This window comes from Procambarus clarkii, chromosome 60, assembly GCF_040958095.1.
Source record: "Procambarus clarkii isolate CNS0578487 chromosome 60, FALCON_Pclarkii_2.0, whole genome shotgun sequence".
In the NCBI taxonomy this organism is placed as follows: domain Eukaryota; kingdom Metazoa; phylum Arthropoda; class Malacostraca; order Decapoda; family Cambaridae; genus Procambarus; species Procambarus clarkii.
Window position 1 is genome coordinate 1,619,195 of NC_091209.1, and position 14,277 is coordinate 1,633,471.

The window sequence follows — 14,277 nt, forward strand, 5'->3', positions numbered from 1 at the left end:
GTGGAAAAACGCAAAATATTGCCTAATTCGATGATATTTTGTTTAAATCACATAAAGGAAAAGGAGATGATAAACGTCAAAATATTGCTAAATTCGATGATTTTTCGTACGACACAAAATGCAAGAAAACTTGCTTAAATGCAATATTATGAAATTCTGAGATTTGAAGTCCAAATCACATATCGTGATACTATGAAATAGTTCGAAATATGGGTAAAAAAGATATATTTACGTAATATCAAACTTCATGAAAAAGTGAAAAAGTCACTATTTTACCATATTTGAGATTTTAACTTCAAATAGAGCAGGTTTCGTATTATTTAGATCCAAGAAAAGACATATGACAAGTTGTTTCCAATACAAATGATAAAAACCAATGTGTTTTCATTAGAATTAACTAAAATGTTCTGATTTTCCGTTTATATTACCGATGGAAGATGTACGTAAAACCGGTCTAATCCGGCTGAAACGTAGATATATGCAATAAAAACCGAACTTCTCCCCTTTTCAATATCTTACTCAGTATTTTAACAAGAAACAAATAGATGATTGAAAATGAAGTATTTAAGGTTATTATCTAATCAATTATGTGTTTGCATCATTTTTATCGTATATATAATGAATTAATACCCATAGACTGAAATTCACAAAAACGTTTAAAACGGCAAAATATTGCCTAATTCGATGATATTTTGTTTAAATCACATAAGGAAAAGGAGATGATCAAACGTCAAAATATTGCTAATTCGATGATTTTTCGTACGAAACAAAATGCAAGAAAACTTGATTAAAATGCAATATTATGCGACATTCTGAGATTTGAAGTCCAAATCACATATCGTGATACTACAAGAAATAGTTCGAAATATGTAAAAGTGAATATATTTACGTAATATCAAATACATGAAACGTGAAAAAGTCACTATTTTACCATATTGAGATTTAACTTCAATTCATAGAGCAGGTTTTCGTATTATTTAGATCCAAGAAAAGACATATGACAATGTTGTTTCCAATACAAATGATAAAACAAATGTGTTTTCATTAGAATTAACTAAAATGTTCTGATTTTCCGTTTATATTACCGATGGAAGATGTAAACGTAAAACCGCTCTAATCAGGCTGAAACGTCGATATATGCAATAAAAACCGAACTTCTCCCCTTTTAATATCTTACTCAGTATTTTAAGAAACAAATAGATGATTGAAAATGAAGTATTTAAGGTTATTATCTAATCAATTATGTTTTGCATCATTTTTATCGTATATATAATGAATTAATACCCATAGACTGAAAATTCACAAAAACATGGAAAAACGGCAAAATATTGCCTAATTCGATGATATTTTGTTTAAATCACATAAAGGAAAAGGGGATGATAAACGTCAAATATTGCTAAATTCGATGATTTTTCGTACGAAACAAAATGCCAAGAAAACTTGCTTAAAATGCAATATTTGCGAAATTCTGAGATTTGAAGGCCAAATCACATATTGATACTACATGAAATAGTATCGAAATATTCGTAAAAGAATATATTTACGTAATATCAAACTACATAAAACGTGAAAAAGTCACTATTTTACCATATATGAGGATTTTAACTTCAATCATAGAGCGAGGTTCGTATTATTTAGATCCAAGAAAAGACATATGACAATGTTGTTTCCAATACAAATGATAAAACAATGTGTTTTCATTAGAATTAACTAAAATGTTCTTGATTTTCAGTTTATATTACCGATGGAAGATGTACACGTAAAACCGCTCTAATCCGGCTGAAACGTCGATATATGCAATAACCGAACTTCTCCCTTTTCAATATCTTACTCAGTATTTTAACGAGAAACAAATAGATGATTGAAAATGAAGTATTTATGGTTATTATCTAATCAATTATGTGTTTGCATCATTTTTATCGTATATATAATGAATTAATACCTGTAGACTGAAAATTCACAAAACCGTGGAAAAACGGCAAAATATTGCCTAATTCGATGATATTTTGTTTAAATCACATAAAGGAAAAAGAGATGATAAACGTCAAAATATTGCTAAATTCGATGATTTTTCGTACGAACAAAATGTAAGAAAACTTGCTTTAAATGCAATATTATGCGAAATTCTGAGATTTGAAGGCCAAATCACATATCGTGATACTACATGAAATAGTATCGAAATATTGGTAAAATGAATATATTTACCTAATATCAAACTTCATGAAAAAGGTGAAAAAAGTCACTATTTTACCGTATTTGAGGATTTTAACTTCAAATTATAGAGCGAGGTTTCGTATTATTTAGATCCAAGAAAAAACATATGACAATGTTGTTTCCAATACAAATGATAAAAACCAATGTGTTTTCATTAGAATTAACTAAAATGTTCTTTATTTTCCGTTTATATTACCGATGGAAGATGTACACGTAAAACCGGTCTAATCCGGCTGAAACGTAGATATATGCAATAAAAACCGAACTTCTCCCCTTTTCAATATCTTACTCAGTATTTTAACAAGAAACAAATAGATGATTGAAAATGAAGTATTTAAGGTTATTATCTAATCAATTATGTGTTTGCATCATTTTTATCGTATGTATAATGAATTAATACCCATAGACTGAAAATTCACAAAAACGTTTAAAACGACAAAATATTGCTTAATTCGATGATATTTTGTTTAAATCACATAAAGGAAAAGGAGATGATAAACGTCAAAATATTGCTGAATTCGATGATTTTTCGTACGAAACAAAATGCAAGAAAACTTGCTTAAAATGCAATATTATTTGAAATTCTGAGATTTGAAGTCCAAATCACATATCGTGATACTATATGAAATAGTTTTGAAATATGGGTAAAAATGAGTATATTTACGTAATATCAAACTACATGAAAAACGTGAAAAAAGTCTCTATTTTACCATATTTGAAGATTTTAACTTCAAACCATAAAGCAAGGTTTCGTATTATTTAGATCCAAGAAAAGACATATGACAATGTTGTTTCCAATACAAATGATAAAAACAAATGTGTTTTCATTAGAATTAACTAAAATGTTCCTGATTTTCCGTTTATATTACCGATGGAAGATGCATACGTAAAACCGCTCTAATCCGGCTGAAACGTAGATATATGCAATAAAAACCGAACTTCTCCCCTTTTCAATATCTTACTCAGTATTTTAACAAGAAACAAATAGATGATTGAAAATGAAGTATTTAAGGTTATTATCTAATCAATTATGTGTTTGCATCATTTTTATCGTATATATAATGAATTAATACCCATAGACTGAAATTTCACAAAAACGTTTAAAAACGGCAAAATATTGCCTAATTCGATGATATTTTGTTTAAATCACATAAAGGAAAAGGAGATGATAAACGTCAAAATATTGCTAAATTCGATGATTTTTCGTACGAAACAAAATGCAAGAAAACTTGATTAAAATGCAATATTATGCGACATTCTGAAATTTGAAGGCCAAATCACATATCGTGATACTACAAGAAATAGTATCGAAATATTCGTAAAAGTGAATATATTTACGTAATATCAAACTACATAATTAACGTGAAAAAGTCACTATTTTACCATATATGAGGATTTTAACTTCAATTCATAGAGCGAGGTTTCGTATTATTTAGATCCAAGAAAAGACATATGACAATGTTGTTTCCAATACAAATGATAAAAAACAATGTGTTTTCATTAGAATTAACTAAAATGTTCTTGATTTTCAGTTTATATTACCGATGGAAGATGTACACTAAAACCGCTCTAATCCGGCTGAAACGTCGATATATGCAATAAAAACCGAACTTCTTCCCTTTTCAATATCTTACTCAGTATTTTAACGAGAAACAAATAGATGATTGAAAATGAAGTATTTATGGTTATTATCTAATCAATTATGTGTTTGCATCATTTTTATCGTATATATAATGAATTAATACCTGTAGACTGAAAATTCACAAAACCGTGGAAAAACGGCAAAATATTGCCTAATTCGATGATATTTTGTTTAAATCACATAAAGGAAAAAGAGATGATGAACGTCAAAATATTGCTAAATTCGATGATTTTTCGTACGAAACAAAATGTAAGAAAACTTGCTTTAAATGCAATATTATGCGAAATTCTGAGATTTTAAGGCCAAATCACATATCGTGATACTACATGAAATAGTATCGAAATATTGGTAAAAAAAATATATTTACCTAATATCAAACTTCATGAAAAAGGTGAAAAAAGTCACTATTTTACCGTATTTGAGGATTTTAACTTCAAATTATAGAGCGAGGTTTCGTATTATTTAGATCCAAGAAAAAACATATGACAATGTTGTTTCCAATACAAATGATAAAAACCAATGTGTTTTCATTAGAATTAACTAAAATTTTCTTTATTTTCCGTTTATATTACCGATGGAAGATGTACACGTAAAACCGTCTAATCCGGCTGAAACGTAGATATATGCAATAAAAACCGAACTTCTCCCCTTTTCAATATCTTACTCAGTATTTTAACAAGAAACAAATAGATGATTGAAAATGAAGTATTTAAGGTTATTATCTAATCAATTATGTGTTTGCATCATTTTTATCGTATATATAATGAATTAATACCCATAGACTGAAAATTCACAAAAACGTTTAAAACGGCAAAATATTGCCTAATTCGATGATATTTTGTTTAAATCACATAAAGGAAAAGGAGATGATAAACGTCAAAATATTGCTAAATTCGATGATTTTTCGTACGACACAAAATGCAAGAAAACTTGCTTAAAATGCAATATTATTTGAAATTCTGAGATTTGAAGTCCAAATCACATATCGTGATACTATATGAAATAGTTTTGAAATATGGGTAAAAATGAGTATATTTACGTAATATCAAACTACATGAAAACGTGAAAAAAGTCTCTATTTTACCATATTTGAAGATTTTAACTTCAAACCATAAAGCAAGGTTTCGTATTATTTAGATCCAAGAAAAGACATATGACAAAGTTGTTTCCAATACAAATGATAAAAACAAATGTGTTTTCATTAGAATTAACTAAAATGTTCCTGATTTTCCGTTTATATTACCGATGGAAGATGCATACGTAAAACCGCTCTAATCCGGCTGAAACGTAGATATATGCAATAAAAACCGAACTTCTCCCCTTTCAATATCTTACTCAGTATTTTAACAAGAAAAAATAGATGATTGAAAATGAAGTATTTAAGGTTATTATCTAATCAATTATGTGTTTGCATCATTTTTATCGTATATATAATGAATTAATACCCATAGACTGAAATTTCACAAAAACGTTTAAAACGGCAAAAATTGCCTAATTCGATGATATTTTGTTTAAATCACATAAGGAAAAGGAGATGATAAACGTCAAAATATTGCTAAATTCGATGATTTTTCGTACGAAACAAAATGCAAGAAAACTTGATTAAAATGCAATATTATGCGACATTCTGAGATTTGAAGGCCAAATCACATATCGTGATACTACAAGAAATAGTATCGAAATATTCGTAAAAATGAATATATTTACGTAATATCAAATTACATGATTAACGTGAAAAAAGTCACTATTTTACCATATATGAGATTTTAACTTCAATTCATAGAGCGAGGTTTCGTATTATTTAGATCCAAGAAAAGACATATGACAATGTTGTTTCCAATACAAATGATAAAAACATGTGTTTTCATTAGAATTAACTAAAATGTTCTTTTTCCGTTTATATTACCGATGGAAGATGTAACGTAAAGCCGCTCTAATCAGGCTGAAACGTCGATATATGCAATAAAAACCGAACTTCTCCCCTTTTAAATCTTACTCAGTATTTTATCGAGAAACAATAGATGATTGAAAATGAAGTATTTAAGGTTATTATCTAATCAATTATGTTTTGCATCATTTTTATCGTATATATAATGAATTAATACCCATAACTGAAATTCACAAAAACATGGAAAACGGCAAAATATTGCCTAATTCGATGATATTTTGTTTAAATCACATAAAGGAAAAGGGGATGATAAACGTCAAAATATTGCTAAATTCGATGATTTTTCGTATGAAACAAAATGCCAAAAACTTGCTTAAAATGCAATATTTTCGAAATTCTGAGATTTGAAGGCCAAATCACATATTATGATACTACATGAAATAGTATCGAAATATTGGTAAAAAGAATATATTTACGTAATATCAAACTACATGAAAACGTGAAAAAGTCACTATTTTACCATATTTGAGGATTTTAACTTCAATCATAGAGCGAGGTTCCGTATTATTTAGATCCAAGAAAGACATATGACAATGTTGTTTCCAGTACAAATGACATAAAACAATGTGTTTTCATTAGAATTAACTAAAATGTTCTTGATTTTCCGTTATATTACCGATGGAAGATGTACACGTAAAACCGCTCTAATCCGGCTGAAACGTCGATATATGCAATAACTACCGAACTTCTCCCCTTTTCAATATCTTACTCAGTATTTTAACGAGAAACAAATAGATGATTGAAAATGAAGTATTTATGGTTATTATCTAATCAATTATGTGTTTGCATCATTTTTATCGTATATATAATGAATTAATACCTGTAGACTGAAAATTCACAAAACCGTGGAAAAACGGCAAAATATTGCCTAATTCGATGATATTTTGTTTAAATCACATAAAGGAAAAAGAGATGATAACGTCAAAATATTGCTAAATTCGATGATTTTTCGTACGAAACAAAATGTAAGAAAACTTGCTTTAAATGCAATATTATGCGAAATTCTGAGATTTGAAGGCCAAATCACATATCGTGATACTACATGAAATAGTATCGAAATATTGGTAAAAAGAATATATTTACCTAATATCAAACTTCATGAAAAAGGTGAAAAAAGTCACTATTTTACCGTATTTGAGGATTTTAACTTCAAATTATAGAGCGAGGTTTCGTATTATTTAGATCCAAGAAAAACATATGACAATGTTGTTTCCAATACAAATGATAAAAACCAATGTGTTTTCATTAGAATTAACTAAAATGTTTCTTTATTTTCCGTTTATATTACCGATGGAAGATGTACACGTAAAACCGGTCTAATCCGGCTGAAACGTAGATATATGCAATAAAAACCGAACTTCTCCCCTTTTCAATATCTTACTCAGTATTTTAACAAGAAACAAATAGATGATTGAAAATGAAGTATTTAAGGTTATTATCTAATCAATTATGTGTTTGCATCATTTTTATCGTATATATAATGAATTAATACCCATAGACTGAAAATTCACAAAAACGTTTAAAACGACAAAATATTGCTTAATTCGATGATATTTTGTTTAAATCACATAAAGGAAATGGAGATGATAAACGTCAAAATATTGCTAAATTCGATGATTTTTCGTACGAACAAAATGCAAGAAAACTTGCTTAAAATGCAATATTATTTGAAATTCTGAGATTTGAAGTCCAAATCACATATCGTGATACTATATGAAATAGTTTTGAAATATGGGTAAAAATGAGTATATTTACGTAATATCAAACTACATGAAAAACGTGAAAAAAGTCTCTATTTTACCATATTTGAAGATTTTAACTTCAAACCATAAAGCAAGGTTTCGTATTATTTAGATCCAAGAAAAGACATATGACAATGTTGTTTCCAATACAAATGATAAAAACAAATGTGTTTTCATTAGAATTAACTAAAATGTTCCTGATTTTCCGTTTATATTACCGATGGAAGATGCATACGTAAAACCGCTCTAATCGGCTGAAACGTAGATATATGCAATAAAAACCGAACTTCTCCCCTTTTCAATATCTTACTCAGTATTTTAACAAGAAACAAATAGATGATTGAAAATGAAGTATTTAAGGTTATTATCTAATCAATTATGTGTTTGCATCATTTTTATCGTATATATAATGAATTAATACCCATAGACTGAAATTTCACAAAAACGTTTAAAAACGGCAAAATATTGCCTAATTCGATGATATTTTGTTTAAATCACATAAAGGAAAAGGAGATGATAACGTCAAAATATTGCTAAATTCGATGATTTTTCGTACGAAACAAAATGCAAGAAAACTTGATTAAAATGCAATATTATGCGACATTCTGAATTTGAAGGCCAAATCACATATCGTGATACTACAAGAAATAGTATCGAAATATTCGTAAAAGTGAATATATTTACGTAATATCAAATACATATTAACGTGAAAAAGTCACTATTTACCATATATGAGGATTTTAACTTCAATTCATAGAGCGAGGTTTCGTATTATTTAGATCCAAGAAAAGACATATGACAATGTTGTTTCCAATACAAATGATAAAACAATGTGTTTTCATTAGAATTAACTAAAATGTTCTTGATTTTCCGTTTATATTACCGATGGAAGATGTACACGTAAAGCCGCTCTAATCAGGCTGAAACGTCGATATATGCAATAAAAACCGAACTTCTCCCTTTTCAATATCTTACTCAGTATTTTAACGAGAAACAAATAGATGATTGAAAATGAAGTATTTATGGTTATTATCTAATCAATTATGTGTTTGCATCATTTTTATCGTATATATAATGAATTAATACCTAGACTGAAAATTCACAAAACCGGGAAAAACGGCAAAATATTGCCTAATTCGATGATATTTTGTTTAAATCACATAAAGGAAAAGATGATAACGTCAAAATATTGCTAAATTCGATGATTTTTCGTACGAAACAAAATGTAGAAAACTTGCTTAAATGCAATATTATGCGAAATTCTGAGATTTGAAGGCCAAATCACATATCGTGATACTACATGAAATAGTATCGAAATATTGGTAAAAAAGAATATATTTACGTAATATCAAACTTCATGAAAAAGGTGAAAAAAGTCACTATTTTACCGTATTTGAGGATTTTAACTTCAAATTATAGAGCGAGGTTTCGTATTATTTAGATCCAAGAAAAACATATGACAATGTTGTTTCCAGTACAAATGACAAAAACAATGTGTTTTCATTAGAATTAACTAAATTTTCTTTATTTTCCGTTTATATTACCGATGGAAGATGTACACGTAAACCGGTCTAATCCGGCTGAAACGTCGATATATGCAATAAAACCGAACTTCTCCCCTTTTCAATATCTTACTCAGTATTTTAACAGAAACAAATAGATGATTGAAAATGAAGTATTTAAGGTTATTATCTAATCAATTATGTGTTTGCATCATTTTTATCGTATATATAATGAATTAATACCCATAGACTGAAAATTCACAAAACGTGGAAAAACGGCAAAATATTGCCTAATTCGATGATATTTTGTTTAAATCACATAAAGGAAAAGGAGATGATAAACGTCAAAATATTGCTAAATTCGATGATTTTTCGTACGAACAAAATGCAAGAAAACTTGCTTAAATGCAATATTATTTGAAATTCTGAGATTTGAAGGCAAATCACATATCGTGATACTATATGAAATAGTTTTGAAATATGGTAAAATGAATATATTTACGTAATATCAAACTACATGAAAAACGTGAAAAAAGTCTCTATTTTACCATATTTGAAGATTTTAACTTCAAATAAAGCAGGTTTCGTATTATTTAGATCCAAGAAAAGACATATGACAATGTTGTTTCCAATACAAATGATAAAAACAATGTGTTTTCATTAGAATTAACTAAAATGTTCTGATTTTCCGTTTATATTACCGATGGAAGATGCACGTAAAACCGCTCTAATCCGGCTGAAACGTAGATATATGCAATAAAACCGAACTTCTCCCTTTTCAATATCTTACTCAGTATTTTAACAAGAAACAAATAGATGATTGAAAATGAAGTATTTAAGGTTATTATCTAATCAATTATGTGTTTGCATCATTTTATCGTATGTATAATGAATTAATACCCATAGACTGAAGACTGAAATTCACAAAAACGTTTAAAAACGGCAAAATATTGCCTAATTCGATGATATTTTGTTTAAATCACATAAAGGAAAAGGAGATGATCAACGTCAAAATATTGCTAAATTCGATGATTTTTCGTACGAAACAAAATGCAAGAAAACTTGATTAAAATGCAATATTATGCGACATTCTGAGATTTGAAGGCCAAATCACATATCGTGATACTACAAGAAATAGTATCGAAATATTCGTACAAGTGAATATATTTACGTAATATCAAATTACATAATTAACGTGAAAAAGTCACTATTTTACCATATATGAGGATTTTAACTTCAATTCATAGAGCGAGGTTTCGTATTATTTAGATCCAAGAAAAGACATATGACAATGTTGTTTCCAATACAAATGATAAAACCAATGTGTTTTCATTAGAATTAACTAAAATGTTCTTGATTTTCCGTTTATATTACCGATGGAAGATGTAAACGTAAAGCCGCTCTAATCAGGCTGAAACGTCGATACATGCAATAAAAACCGAACTTCTCCCCTTTTAAATATCTTACTCAGTATTTTATCGAGAAACAAATAGATGATTGAAAATGAAGTATTTAAGGTTATTATCTAATCAATTATGTGTTTGCATCATTTTTATCGTATATATAATGAATTAATACCCATAAACTGAAAATTCACAAAAACATGGAAAAACGGCAAAATATTGCCTAATTCGATGATATTTTGTTTAAATCACATAAAGGAAAAGGGGATGATAAACGTCAAAATATTGCTAAATTCGATGATTTTTCGTATGAAACAAAATGCCAGAAAACTTGCTTAAAATGCAATATTTTTCGAAATTCTGAGATTTGAAGGCCAAATCACATATTATGATACTACATGAAATAGTATCGAAATATTGGTAAAAAAGAATATATTTACGTAATATCAAACTACATGAAAAACGTGAAAAAGTCACTATTTTACCATATTTGAGGATTTTAACTTCAAATCATAGAGCGAGGTTCCGTATTATTTAGATCCAAGAAAAGACATATGACAATGTTGTTTCCAGTACAAATGACATAAAACAATGTGTTTTCATTAGAATTAACTAAAATGTTCTTGATTTTCCGTTTATATTACCGATGGAAGATGTACACGTAAAACCGCTCTAATCCGGCTGAAACGTCGATATATGCAATAACTACCGAACTTCTCCCCTTTTCAATATCTTACTCAGTATTTTAACGAGAAACAAATAGATGATTGAAAATGAAGTATTTATGGTTATTATCTAATCAATTATGTGTTTGCATCATTTTTATCGTATATATAATGAATTAATACCTGTAGACTGAAAATTCACAAAACCGTGGAAAAACGGCAAAATATTGCCTAATTCGATGATATTTTGTTTAAATCACATAAAGGAAAAAGAGATGATGAACGTCAAAATATTGCTAAATTCGATGATTTTTCGTACGAAACAAAATGTAAGAAAACTTGCTTTAAATGCAATATTATGCGAAATTCTGAGATTTGAAGGCCAAATCACATATCGTGATACTACATGAAATAGTATCGAAATATTGGTAAAAAAGGATATATTTACCTAATATCAAACTTCATGAAAAAGGTGAAAAAAGTCACTATTTTACCGTATTTGAGGATTTTAACTTCAAATTATAGAGCGAGGTTTCGTATTATTTAGATCCAAGAAAAAACATATGACAATGTTTTTCCAATACAAATGATAAAAACCAATGTGTTTTCATTAGAATTAACTAAAATTTTCTTTATTTTCCGTTTATATTACCGATGGAAGATGTACACGTAAAACCGGTCTAATCCGGCTGAAACGTAGATATATGCAATAAAAACCGAACTTCTCCCCTTTTCAATATCTTACTCAGTATTTTAACAAGAAACAAATAGATGATTGAAAATGAAGTATTTAAGGTTATTATCTAATCAATTATGTGTTTGCATCATTTTTATCGTATATATAATGAATTAATACCCAGAAACTGAAAATTCACAAAAACGTGGAAAAACGGCAAAAAATTGCATAATTCGATGATATTTTGTTTAAATCACATAGAGGAAAAGGGGATGATAAACGTCAAAATATTGCTAAATTCGATGATTTTTCGTACGAAACAAAATGCAAGAAAACTTGCTTAAAATGCAACATTATGCGACATTCTGAGGTTTGAAGGCCAAATCACATATCGTGATACTACAAGAAATAGTATCGAAATATTGGTAAAAATGAATATATTTACGTAATATCAAACTACATGATTAACGTGAAAAAGTCACTGTTTTACCATATTTGAGGATTTTAACTTCAAATCATAGAGCGAGGTTTCGTATTATTTAGATCCAAGAAAAGACATATGACAATGTTGTTTCCAATACAAATGAGAAAAAACAATGAGTTTTCATTAGAATTAACTAAAATGTTCTTGATTTTCCGTTTATATTACCGATGGGAGATGTACACGTAAAACCGCTCTAATCCGGCTGAAACGACGATATATGCAATAAAAACTGAACTTCTCCCCTTTTCATTATCCTACTCAGTATTTTAAGGAGAAACAAATGGTTGATTGAAAATGAAGTATTTAAGGTTAATTTCTAATCAATTATGTGTTTGCATCATTTTTATCGTATATATAATGAATTAATACCCATAGACTGAAAATTCACAAAAACGAGGAAAAACGGCAAAGTATTGCCTTATTCGAGGATATTTTGTTTAAATCACATAAAGGAAAAGGAGATCATAAACGTCAAAATATTGCTAAATTCGATGATTTTTCGTACGAAACAAAATGCAAGAAAACTTGATTAAAATACAATATTATGCGACATTCTGAGATTTGAAGGCCAAATCACATATCGTGATACTACAAGAAATAGTATCGAAATATTCGTAAAAGTATATATATATACGTAATATCAAACTACATGATTAACGTGAAAAAGTCACTATTTTACCATATATGAGGATTTTAACTTCAATTCATAGAGCGAGGTTTCGTATTATTTAGATCCAAGAAAAGACATATGAAAATGTTGTTTCCAATACAAATGATAAAACCAATGTGTTTTCATTAGAATTAACTAAAATGTTCCTGATTTTCCGTTTATATTACCGATGGAAGATGTACACGTAAAGCCGCTCTAATCCGCCTGAAACGTCGATACATGCAATAAAAACCGAACTTCTCCCCTTTTAAATATCTTACTCAGTATTTTATCGAGAAACAAATAGATGGTTGAAAATGAAGTATTTAAGGTTATTATCTAATCAATTATGTGTTTGCATCATTTTTATCGTATATATAATGAATTAATACCCATAGACAGAAAATTCACAAAAACGTGGAAAAACGGCAAAATATTGCCTAATTCGATGATATTTTGTTTAAATCACATAAAGGAAAAGGAGATGATGAACGTCAAAATATTGCTAAATTCGATGATTTTTCGTACGAAACAAAATGCAAGAAAACTTGCTTAAAATGCAATATTTTTCGAAATTCTGAGATTTGAAGGCCAAATCACATATCATGATACTACATGAAATAGTATCGAAATATTGGTAAAAATTAATATATTTACGTAATATCAAACTACATGAAAAACGTGAAAAAGTCACTATTTTACCATATTTGAGGATTTTAACTTCAAATCATAGAGCGAGGTTTCGTAGTTTTTAGATCCAAGAAAAGACATATGACAATGTTGTTTCCAATATAAATGATAAAACCAATGTGTTTTCATTAGAATTAACTAAAATGTTCCTGATTTTCCGTTTATATTACCGATGGAAGATGTACACGTAAAACCGCTCTAATCCGGCTGAAACGTCGATATATGCAATAAAAACCGAACTCCTCCCCTTTTCAATATCCTACTCAGTACTTTAACGAGAAACAAATGGTTGATTGAAAATGAAGTATTTAAGGTTAATTTCTAATCAATTATGTGTTTGCATAATTTTTATCATATATATAATGAATTAATAACAAAAAACTGAAAATTCACAAAAATGTGGAGAAACGGCAAAATATTGCTAAATTTGATGATTTTTCTTACGAAACAAAATGCAAAAAAACTTGTTGACCAGACCACACACTAGAAATTGAAGGGACGACGACGTTTCGGTCCGTCCTGGACCATTCTCAAGCCAATTGATTGTGTTCAATTTCTAGTGTGTGGTCTGGTCAACATACTTCAGCCACGTTATTGTGACTCATCGCCTGCAAAAAAACTTGCTTAAAATGCAATATTATGCGAAATTCTGAGATTTGAAG